This window comes from Rhinolophus ferrumequinum, chromosome 7 (genome assembly GCF_004115265.2).
Source record: "Rhinolophus ferrumequinum isolate MPI-CBG mRhiFer1 chromosome 7, mRhiFer1_v1.p, whole genome shotgun sequence".
Lineage (NCBI taxonomy): Eukaryota > Metazoa > Chordata > Mammalia > Chiroptera > Rhinolophidae > Rhinolophus > Rhinolophus ferrumequinum.
The window spans coordinates 33807793-33819632 of NC_046290.1; positions in this window are offsets into that span (position 1 = coordinate 33807793).

The following is an 11840-nucleotide window of genomic DNA, read 5'->3' on the forward strand; positions in this document are numbered from 1 at the left end:
ATGGGATAGATGTCACAAAACAGGTATGGACAGAATGCTGTGAGAACACAAGGCAAGAAATACATTATTCTGCCAGAATTGCCAAGAGAAGTTTCTTGGGGGGCGAGGTACAGGATTTCAAAGGAAGGATGACTAACAGTTTTGCCAAACAGATGAAGAGAGGTGGCTGCTCCAGGCAGAGGAAAAAGACTGTGTTAAAAGTTCAAAGTCTTTACTGGCATGTGTTCTGTTGAGGAAACAGTGGATAATATGGCTAAAGTGGAAAATACACACTACTAGGGCACTAAAGAGGGCATTCTCAACCATCCAATGCAGTAAGAAATGCAGTCTAAACTCAGGTGGTGGTGGAATGGATTGGAGAAAAGGGGCTCATTTCAGGATACAGGTAATAGATGAAGGAGTGGCAGCAGCAGGTAAGGGTACCTCTGACGTTTCCACCTGGGGAGCATCTCTGTATGCAACTCTGTAATCAGTGGAAGAAAACCCAGGAGGCAGCAGGCCTGGGTCAGCCAGCAGGGTGAATCTGTTGAATGACCTCTTTTGCTCAATCCAAATGGTTGTTCTTCATCTTTTTTCTGATGTGACTTTCCCCCTCTCTTCTTTGAAAAAATTTTTCTCTTATTTTCTAAGATATCACTTTCCTAAATTTCTTCTTACCTATCTGATCTCTCCTTCTCGGGCATGCAGAAGAAAAGGAGTGATGAAAGGAGGCTACCTGTCATTGGTTCACTCTTCCCATCTCTTCTCAACACTCTCTCACTCTGGTAATTTCCCATCTCACATCTCTTCAATTACCACCTGTGGGCAACTGACTTCTAACTCCACACCTGTATTCCTCATCTCTCTCTGTGTTCCAGACCTTTTGGTGCAACTGCCTACTGAACCTTTCCACCTGGGTGTCTTGTAAGCATCTCAAATTCAATATCCATAACTGTACTCATCTTCCCTAGCCAAAACCTGCTCTCTTATATTGCTCATCTCAGTAAATGACCCTTTCATCCACTTTGTTACCCAGGGATCCCTCAATTCTAAGTTTCATGGGACCATTTCAGCCTTTAGCATAGTGAGTGGCCCACACATAGCAGACACTCAAATATTGGTATAATAAATGAAGAAGGCAGAATAGGTTCTTAGGTTTCTGGCTTCTGTCAACCCTCCTGGAAGAAAAGTCATCCTCTACCCTTTTCCCATCATTCTTTAGCTTGAATTAATTAAATTAGGCATGTTGCTTCAGAAAGCCTTTTTTGACTACCACCCTAACTCCCTCCCTGGTCTGCTAAGTTCCATAATTTCCTGCCTACACCCTAACCATAGCACATATCATATGGTTTCCATGTCAATTTTACCCACCAGCTCACTGAGGAATGAAGCAGCTATCTTCTTTTTATCCTGAAGCCTACATGCTTGATGGAGGGAAACAAGCAAAGAAGGAAGGAAGGAAGAACAGACTGGCAGATATTCTGTAGGAGATATTCAGGACATATTTGGAAGTGGGTGTGGAGCTCATAAGAAAGCTGTGTCAGAGAGATTTGAACTATTTATGGTGACGCTACTGGGGTGATTGCTTTCGCTCTGGAAGATCTATGAGGGACAAACTCCTGTGTCTACAGGGGCTGAGATGGAAGGTGATATAAGTATTGGGTATACAGCACCAAAGAGTAGTGAGGACTGTGAACTCACAAAGACATGCTATATCCAAAGGGAACAAGCCAATAATCACTATGTAGAAATGCTGGCCCAGTGTAGCTAGATCCTCTAACTTTTTTCCTAAAGTCATCAGAAATCCATATTTTTGAATGAATGAGAAATTGTATACATTTTAAATGCTGTTCAAACTAAGCATTAGGCCAGATTCAGGTCTTGGCTTGACAATTTATGACTTCTGGATATAAAACACAGGAATGTTGACTTATACACTATGAAATTGTATATATACATATATATTGATGGCCAGAAGAAAAACAGAGGCTACAATTCAAAAGGGGACAGTAAAAAAGCAAATGCGGGAAATATATCTACAAGAACATACCCATCAGTCAATAGCTGAGTTAATTTAGGAAACACATGTTTGAAGAAAGAGGAAAATTTATAAAAGGATCTGTCAGGTAATGAACATTGAATCAGGTAACGATTATTGAATCAGGTCCTTGGTTTGATTTCAGAGTAGGAATGAGCTGTGTGTGAAAGAGACCCAGCACTGAAAACTGAGAGATTTTTTCAGTAGTGGTGGATCATTTTTTAGGTACTTGTGGTACATTCTGCACTATAATTACCACTACAGAAGAAGTGAATATCATAGAATCTAAATGTGAAAATATGTCTAAGTCAATGAACTCTCTACTTACCTGAAGAATGAATCACACAATTTGGGAAATTGATTGTAATTAAGAATTAGACTATGTTTTAAATTGTATTAAAATACTTTTACACTATGGGCATTACAGAACACCATATGCCCTTATTACTTCATTAAATCCTGTTGCAACCCCATGAAGTGAGTTATTTTTATTTCTATTTTGCAGAGTAAGAAACTAAGTTTCGGAAAGATTAATGTGTTCATTCATTCATTTGACATATATTTAGTTGATTTAATATACTGAGCATACAGTAGTGAAGGAAGCAGGTAAAAATCCTTGCCCTCATGGAACTTATGGTCGTGTTGAAACCAAGTAGACAAAGAGACACAGTACAGCCTTCCTTTTAGTCATAGCACTATCCTTGAATCCAGGCCTTCTATTAAACCTGAGCTATAAAGTTTCTAGCAAGTGGTCAATATGCTTTAACCATAGTAGTTTTGAGTAGCCAGCAGGGGCAGACCTATGATTCAGACAATGGAAGTTCTCAGGATAGCTAAGTAGCCACTGGGCCAACCGCTAGCCACGTGACTTCAACGGAGATCCCGGTCTCTGCAGTTGGGTTTCCTGCTCTGTGACAGCGGGAATAATAATATTTGCTCTGTCCATGGAAGAGCTGCTATGAAAATACAGCAGGAAATAAGTTTTCAAAAGATGGAAGTGCTTGTAAAATCCTATGTATGTATTTGTGTAATGCTTGATACATTTAACAAAGAGTGGCCAAGTAAAATACATTGTGTTATTTATAATAGTATACAATAGCCGAATACAAATATAAATTAGTCAATGGTGAAATTTCCAGGATCTCAGAAAATTTGGGGGTGGTGTTCTGGGTGGCTGAGTTAATTTTCAGGTTGTTGATTTAAAGAGAATTGTCATTGAGTTGCCCTTAGAAACAATTAGTTAGAGCCAGTATCAGAGGGACCCAGACTCATGAAGAGCTACTGAGAAGAGCCGACCATCAAGAAACAAATAAGTGGGCACCCCTCATTCATTCATTGAAGAAATACTCATTGATCGCCCACCATGTCTGTTTTGTTCATTGCTATATCCTCAGTGTCCAGAACAAACTTGCTGTCCTAAAAAAGGTTTGCATTCTAATAAGGGGCGATAAGTAATATACAGAGGTGTTTATGTTACGTAGCAAGTGCTACAAAGAAAAGTAGCCATGGATGATGGAAGGCGATGGGAGGGAGGGAAAGAGATGGCATCCATCAGGATCATTAAAGCTAGATGCCTCAAAAAAACACTCAACCTCAGGGGCTTACCCAACAAAGATTTCTTCTCTCACAAAGTCTAATTGGGGTCAGTGACTTAGGAATCCAACTTCTCTCCATTTTACTTCTGGGTTGTCCAAGGAAGGAGAAGAAAGGAGGCATGGAGAGCCACACTGACTGAATGAAGTGAAGGCATGGCATGGTGGATCTCTGGGGGAAGAGGGTTCCAGGCAGAGAAAACAGCAAAGACAAAAACCTGAGGCAAGTTCTGGTTTCTGGTCTGGCATATAGGAAGTCTGGAAGTTATCACTTCATTCTAATGAGGAGGACCAAAGATTTGTTACCCCAAAACATGCCTTTTGGGATACTGATTTCTAAGTTGGTTATTCAGAAACAAAAGACTCAGAATCTTTGACCTTCCCCCTTATTTGCCTAAAGGAATTCAGATGGAAAAAACCTGCTTAAAGGAAGGCAGCATCATCTTAGTATCCCAATATAAACTAGGTGTAGCAGACAGGGAGAAATCCAGCAAAGCCTGTTTGTTCCTTCCCTCTGTGTCCTATCGTTTCTGGGTAGGCCTGCAAGAATTTGTTTAACCACGTTTGCTTTTCTTCTTTTTTATCATTTATATGCCTCACACAGTGATACCCCCCTCCCCCATCTACTACCCCTCTGACATCGCACACAGCCATTACATTTCCACTGTCTCTATTCCTACTGCTGTTTCTCACCTACCTGTCAATTGCCTGCTTTCCCTTTGAAATCCTAGACCCCTGCCCCTCTTCTTAGTCCAAAAGGGCATATAAACCTCAACTGCCTAGTGTGTTTTTGGGTCTTATATTCTTATGGCATCTCTGAATGTACATCCATAATAAATTTTGGACATTTCCTCCTGTTACTCTGTCTGATGTTAATTTGATTATTATCCTGGCTAGAAGAACATAGAAGGTGGGAGGAAAGGTGTTCTTTTTGACACCTGCACTAACAACAAGTAAAAAGCTGAACAACTGAAAAATCAACTCGTCTTAGGTCCATAAGAGAAGTGAAGTCAGGGCAAATTGGAGAGATCAACAGGTAAATGTGGAAAATCATAACTTACCAGAGCAGAAACTTCAGTGGGAACTAATGCTGGAGTAGGAAACTGTAATTGATGACTTGCTACAGGTTTATTGTGGACGACTTCAAGAGTTACAAACTCCTGGGAAGGCTCACAGTTTTGTGAGCTTTACTCCCAGGTTCTCACAATGAATATCAGAGAAAAATCCCCTCGTGCTACTGGCAGGGGGCGGGGAAAAGGAGCCACTTTGAAATATGCCAGATCACTCTGTTCTTAACAAGGTCTGCCCTCAGGAGAAACTATTTAACCAGATTAATAATTGGCTGGAGTTTTATCAGAGCCTAACTCACCTGGGAAAGAAAAATATCTAACGCCAGTCCAGTCTAGCCATTCTGTCTAACCAAAGGGGAGAAATAAACCTGAGAAGCACATGTAAAGTTCACAGTCCAGAGGTTCAATCTCACTAAAAGATGGAACCTAATCATCAGACTATAAAATGCTTACCTTCCAACTATTCCTTACTACACATTACTAAAGGCTTTTTATAAAAGTTCCTTTTACCCAATATATCATGCCTGGTTATCAAGAAAATATTACAAGGCATTCTAAGAGGCAAAAAACACACTTGGAAGAGAAAAAGAGACAGAGAGAGAAAGTATCAGCACCAGATTCACATATGGTAGGGATATTAGAATTATCAGATTGGGAATTTAAAACAACTACGATTAATATACTAAGAGCTCTAATAGATAAATAGACAGCATTCAAGAACATATGGGAATGTAAGCAGAAAGGTGGAAATTCTAAGAAAGAACCAGAAAGAAATGCTAGAGATCAAAAACACTGTAACAGAAATGAAGCATGCTTTTTATGGGCCTATGGTAGACTGGACATGACTGAGGAAAAAATTGCTGAGATTGAGCATATCTCAATAGAAACCTCCAAAACTGAAAAGCAAACAGGAGAAAAAAAAAAAAAAAAAAAGAACAAAAAAACCAAAAACTGTGGGACAACCACAAAAGATATAACATAAATGTAATGGGAATACCAGAAGGAGAAGAAAGAAAAGGACAGAGGAAATATTTGAAAGAACGACTGAGAATTTTCTCAAGTTTATGTCAGATACCAAACCACAGATCCAGGAAGTTCAGAGAATACAAAGCAGGATAAATGCCAGAAAACAAGAAATAAAAACAAAAATCTACAGCTAGGCAAAACATTTTAAACTACAGAAAATAAAAGATAAAGAAAAAAACCTGAAAGAAGCCAGAGGGAAAAAATACCTTACCTATAGAAGAGCAAAAATGAGAATTATATTGTACTTCTCAGAAACCATTTAAACAAAAAGAGAGTGGAGTGAAATATTTAAAGTGTTGAGAGAAAAAAAACACCAACCTAGAATTCTGTACCCTGAGAAACACTTTCTCAGACAAATAAAAATTGAGATAATTTGTTGCCAGTAGAGGCCTTGTAAGAAATGTTGACAGAAGTTCTTTAGAAAGAAGAAAAATTATAATTGTCAGAAACTCATATATACACAAAGAAAGGAAGAGCACTGGAAAAGGTAAAATAAAAACTCATTTTTCTTTTCTTTTTTTTTTTTAAATTAATGTTTATTGGAGTGACAATTGTTAGTAAAGTTACATAGATTTCAGGTGTACAATTCTGTATTACATCATCTATAAATCCCATTGTGTGTTCACCACCCAGAGTCAGTTCTCCTTCCATCACCATATATTTGATCCCCTTTACCATCATCTACTATCCCCTCCCCCCTTACCCTCTGGTAACCACTAAACTATTGTCTGTGTCTGAAAACTCATTTTTCTTATTCCTAATTGACCTAACAGATATCAGTTTGTTCAAAATAATAATAGCAACACTTAATTTGAATGTATTATATATACATACACATCTATGCTTATGTATGCATATGTATATGCTTATGTTTGCTTATATTTAAGTGAAGTGGATGATAGCAATGATACAAGGGACTATAGTGCAACCACTAAAAAATAAGTATAACTGATATGCTTAGAAAGGAGAAAAAAATGGAATCATGGAAAGCTTAATTAAAAGCAAAAAAAGGCAGATAAAGAGTGGAAGACAAAAATGGAAACAAAGAACGAGGGCAACAAATCAAAAGTAGTAACACATATGGTAGCTATCAATCCAACTCTATCAATAATTATTTTGAACATCAATGGTCTAAAGGCATCAATTCAAAGACAGATACTATCAAAGTGGATCAAAAAACAAGACCCAATTATATGTTGCCTACAAGAAATCCACTTGAAATATAAAGACACATATAGATTAAAAGTAAATGGATGGAGAAAGATATACCATGCTAACACTAATTAAAAGAAAGCAGAAGTAGATAATATTAACTTCAGAAAGAGCTTATTTTAGAGTAAGGAAAGTTATCAGGGATAAAGAAATGCATTATATAATTATAAGGGCTCAATTCTCCAAGAAGACATAACATGTATGTGCAAACAACACAGTGTCAAAATATATGACACAAAAACTGATAGAACTGCAGGGAGAAATAGATGAATCCAGTATTATAGCTGGAGACTTCAACACTTCTCTATCAGAAATGGACAGATCCAGCAGATAGAAAATCAGTAAGGATATAGTTGAACTCAACAACACCATCAAATCACTATATATAATGGATGTGTATAGACTACTTTATTCAATGGCAGAATACACATTTTTCTCAAGCTCACATGTAACATTCACCAAAATTGACCACATTCTGGGCCATAAAACACACCTTAACACATTTAAAAAAAAATAGAAATAATACAATGTCTATTCTTGGACCACAATGAAACTACACTAGAAATCAATAATAGAAAAATAACCCCCAAATCCCAGAATATATGGACATTAAACAATACACTTCTAAATAACACATAGCGCAAAGGCTCATAATACCAGCATGGGCCAGGGAGCTGTGTCCGACATAACTAGACTGAGAAACAATGGCTTGAACTGGAGTGGGGGGGGAGGCGGAGAAAAGGGGGGAAAAAGAAAGATTTTAACTCAGTTATCTAAGCTTCCACCTTGAGAAACTAGAAATAGAAGAGCAAATTAAATATAAAGTAAGCTAAGAAAAGAAATAATAAAAATTAGAGCAGAAATCAATGAAATTGAAAACAGAAAATCAATAAAGAAAAATCAAAAGCTGGCTTTTGAAAAGACCATATGTCTCTAGTCAGGCAAAGAAAAAGAGAGGATACAAATTACTAGTATTAGACATGAAAGAGGGGATATAACTACAGATCCTATTGGACATTAAAAGAATAATAAAGAACTACTATGAACAACTCTATGCCTACACACGTGATAATCTAGTTGAAACAGACCAATTCCTTAAAAGATAATATGCCAAAACTCACACACGAAGAAATAGATAATCTGAATAGGCCTGCATCTATTAAAGAATTGTATCAACAATGAACAACCTTCCAAAACAAAAAGCACTAGGCCCAGGTGGGTTCACTGGTAAATTCTACCAAACATTTAAGGAAAAGAAAATATGCATATTCCCTACAATCTCTCTCAGAAGATAGAAGCAGAGGAAACACTTCCTAATTCATTCTGTGAGGCCAACATTACCTTAATACCAAAATCAGACAGCTAGTGCAATAAAGAACAGGAAATAAAAGGCATACAGATTAGAAATAAAACTGTTTTTGTTTGTAGGTGATACGATTTTCTATGTAGAAAATCCAAAAGAATGAAAATAAAACCCTTGCCCTCCCCCTAAAAGAAAAACTTCCTTGAACTTTTAAGGGATTATAGCCAGGCTGCAGAATGCAAGATTAATTTACAAAAGCCAACTGTTTTCCTATGCATACTGGCAATGAACAAGTGGAACTGAAATTAAAAGCACAGTACCACTTACATTAGCACCACCCCAAAAGGAAATACTTAAGTATAAATATAACAAAATATGTACAAGATCTATATGAAGAAACAACAAAACTCTGATGAAATAAATTAAAGAACAATTAAATAAATGTAGAGATAGTTCATGTTCATGGATAGGAAGACTTAATATTGTCAAAATGTCAGTTCTTCTCAACTTGATCTATAGATTCAATGCAACCCCAATCAAAATCACAGCAAGTTATTTTGTAGATAGTCACAAACTGTTTATGTGGTGAGAAAAAAGACCCAGAATAGCCAACACACTATTGAAGGAGAACAATGTTAGAGGACTGACACTGCTCAACCTCAAGCCTTAACCTAATGCTATAGCAATCAAGACTGTATTGTATTGATGAAAGAATAGATAATCAATGGAATGAAACAGAGAGCCCGGAAGTAAATTTACATAAATAGAGTCAACTGGTCTTTGACAAAGGAGTCTTCTTGACAAATGGTGCTGGAACAATTGGACACGCAAAAAAAAAAAAATGAATCTAGACACAGACTTAACCCTTTTCAAAAATTAATTCAAAATAGATCAGGGACCTAAATGTGAAATTCAAAACAATATAACTCCTTGAAGATATAGGAGAAAACCTAGATGACCTTGGGTATGGCACTGACTTGTTAGATATAACTTCAAAGACATATCCATGAAAGAACTAATTGATAAGCTGGACTTCATTAAAATTAAAAACTTCTGCTCTGTGAAAGACAATGTCAAGAGAATGAGAAGACAAGCCTTAGACTGGGAATAATATTTGTAAATGACATCTGATAAAAGACTGTTGTCCAAAATACTTAAAAAAAAAAATCTTAAAACTCAATAATAAGAAAAAACAACCTGATTTAAAAATGAGCCAAAGACCTTAACAGATATCATCAAGAAGACATACAGATGGCAAATAAGCACATGAAAAGATATTCCACATCCTATGTCAGTAGGGAAATGCAAATTAAAACAACACTGAGGTACCAGTACACATTTATTAGGATGGTCTAAATCTGGAACACTGACATCAAATGCTGATGAGGATGTGGAGCAACAGGAACTCTCATTCATTGCTGATGGGAGTTCAAAGTGGTAGAGTCACTCCGGCAGACAGTTGACAGTTTCTTACAAAACTAAACATACTCTTACTATACAATCCAATAATTGTACTCCTTGGTATTTACTCAAAGTAGTTGAAAACATATCCACACAAAAATCTGTATAGGGATGTTTATAGCAGCCTTATTTATAAATATCCAAACCTGGAGGCAACCAAGATGTCCTTCGGTAGCTACCGTATTTCCCCGAAAATAAGACCTAGCCAGACCATCAGCTCTAAAGCGTCTTTTGGAACAAAAATTAATATAAGACCTGGTCTTATTTTACTATAATATAAGAGCAGATATAATATAATATAATATAATATAATATAATATAATATAATATAATATAATATAATATAATATAATATGAGACCGATCTTATTTTACTGTAAGACCCAGTCTCATATTATGTAAGACCGGGTCTTATATTAATTTTTGCTCCAAACGACGCATTAAAGCTGATGGTCCAGTTACATCTTATTTTGGGGGAAACAGGATAAGTGGATAAATAAACTGTGGTACATCCAGGAAGTACTATATTATTCAGTGCTAAAAAGTAATGAACTAAAAAGCTATGAGAATACATGGAGGAAACTCAAATGCATATTACTAAGTGAAAGAAGCCGATGTGAAAAGGCTATATACTGTATGAATCCAACTATATGTGACTCTTGAAACGACAAACTTATGGAGACAGTAAAAAGATCAGTGTTTGCCAGGGGTTGGAGGGAGGGAGGGATGACTAGGCAGAGCACTGAAGAGTTTTAGGGCAGGAAAACTATTTTGTAATACTGTAACGGCAGATACATGTCATTATACATTTGTCCAAACCCAAAGAATGTACAACACCCAGAGTAAATCCTAACAAACTCTGGACTTTGGGTAATAATGATGTGTCACTGTAGGTTCAATTGTAACAAATGTGCCACTCTCATGGGCGATGTTGATAGTGGGGGAGGCTTTGTATGTGTGGGGACAGATGTATCATGTTGGTGCAAAAGTAACTGCAGTTTAAAAGGTTAAAAATTGCAAAAGCCGCAATTATTTTTTCACCAACCTAATATACGGAAAATCTCTGTAACTTCTGCTCAATTTTGCTGTGAACCTAAAATTTCTCTTAAAAAAAAAAGTGTATTAAAAAATGTCCAAGGCAGAAATATGCTTGGCTTGTTCCAGAAATACCAAAGAAACCACTGTGGCTTCTCTGTAGCGGAGGAGAGGGATAGGAGGCAGAGGCCAAGCCACCAAAGGCCTTCAGGCCAAGGGAAGAAGTGTGAAGATACAGTTGTTTGGGGCCATTTAGTGTCCCCTAATGACTTGTTTTTACAAAAGTGTGATAAATAGAAATAATTGATAGTTACAGTGATGACTGTGAAACTAAATTATGAATAATATGCTTTATTTTCTAGAGAAATCTTTTAAAAATACATTATTGTATCTACATTCAAGACCCTATGGGGTAACGTTTTTCCTGCCACTTGGGTGCTACAGGGCCAGCTACCATGAATAGCCTACCCCTGTCCTTCACGAAGCTTGATGCCTAGCCTCCCACCAGACTCCTACCAGCCAAACACTTGCTTGTGCACTGGTGCTGCAAATAATCTGACACCCAATAGTTCCTCAACCATTGTTTTTATGAAGCAGCCCAACCCATCTGTAAATGTCATCACTTCAAACTCCTGGTAATTGTACTCTAGATGTTTAGTAAATGTTGACTCCATGTTTCTTTATTTTTCCCCCCTTCTTCCGCATTCTTTGAGCAGGATGCTTAGAATACCACGGCCCTTACAATAATTGTATACTCTTCTGGCCTCTTTCCCAGATTTGCTTGAAAAGGGTCAGAGGACAAGTTGAAATTAATGACACATGAATGCTGAATGCCAATTAGAGGTGTCTTCAAAGGAATAATTAGGCAGGCTTAATAAGGGGATTATGAGAAGAAAAGGCTTTGGCCAAATTATACATCGAAGGAAAAGAAGATGTGAAAGAAAGCAACTAGAAGAGATTGGAATTAATATTTCAGGAAGTGATTTTTTTAAACTTACTTATCTTAAAATTATACAAATATGTATAGTAAGACAGAGATAAACGGAGAGGAACGATCACTGATCTCAGACAAGGACAAGAAGTAGGAGTGGAACCCATCCTGCTGCATACACCCTGGGTTTGTGG